The sequence below is a fragment of the Seriola lalandi genome, unplaced genomic scaffold, assembly GCF_002814215.2.
Source record: "Seriola lalandi dorsalis isolate HSWRI2012SDOR001 ecotype SW California unplaced genomic scaffold, Sedor1 jcf7180002054679, whole genome shotgun sequence".
Taxonomy (NCBI): domain Eukaryota; kingdom Metazoa; phylum Chordata; class Actinopteri; order Carangiformes; family Carangidae; genus Seriola; species Seriola lalandi.
In genome coordinates, this window is record NW_019525232.1 from 16167 (window position 1) to 17091 (window position 925).

General features: G+C 35.2%; 1 long non-coding RNA gene across 1 annotated transcript in view; it reads left to right on the forward strand.

The window, feature by feature from the left end:
* LOC111666753 (uncharacterized) overlaps positions 1–808 on the forward strand; it is a 4717-nt gene extending 3909 nt beyond the window's left edge. The window contains exon 3 of the long non-coding RNA XR_002761602.2: positions 317–808. This is a non-coding gene — a long non-coding RNA (uncharacterized LOC111666753). The remainder of the gene's footprint in view (positions 1–316) is intronic.
* The last annotated feature ends 117 nt before the right edge of the window (positions 809–925 follow it).

The following is a 925-nucleotide window of genomic DNA, read 5'->3' on the forward strand; positions in this document are numbered from 1 at the left end:
AAGACAGTTCAAATGTAAAAACTAAAACATTATGAGACCAGAAGAATTAATAATAAAAAGCAATAAAATAAATACTTATTTAAAAGTACAAAATAAAATAAAACAAGACTCGACAAAATAATAGATAAAAGACGATCGCAAATATGACAAAATCAATGAGCGAGATTAGAACTATTTCAACTTGAATAGACATAAAACATGTTAACGAGACGCTGAAGAGGTTTCCAGTCTGCGTTTAAAGAACTTCAACACTTAAACATCAACCAACCCCCCTCTGATGAGGATCTGCTTCATCATTGTCTTTGTTCCTCTGCAGATATTTCCACTGTGAAGCCGGACCTGTTCGTCCTGAGTCCACTGCCGCAGGACGGGACGCCGGGTCCAGATGTCTGCCTGGCGACCGGTTTCCGTCCACAGGTGGGTTTGATGGATCTGTGGGTGCAGAACCAGAAGGATTCTATAACCCTGAGAACCGACGGCGCCGTCCAGTCCCGGACACAGAAAACCTTCTTCTTCGCTGGATTCGAGAGTCAGACCATCGACTCCTGTATGCTGCACAAAGTCACGGCCCTGAGAAAAGAGCCAGAGGTCAACTGTGACAAGACTGAACCTGAAGATCCGAATCCTTCTCTGATTCCTCCTCTGGGTAATAATAATCAATCAATCAATCAATCAATCAATCAATTTTTTTGGTGTTTACTTTGTGATCATATGAACTTTGTTTTCTTTACAGACGAGCACATTATATTAAATTATATTAGCTTATAATTATATTTGTTATTATTACATTATTATTACATCATATTCTATTACATTACATTACATTATATTATATTATATTATATTATATTATGTTACATTACATTATATTATATTATATTATATTATGTTACATTACATTATATTATATTATATTATGTTACAT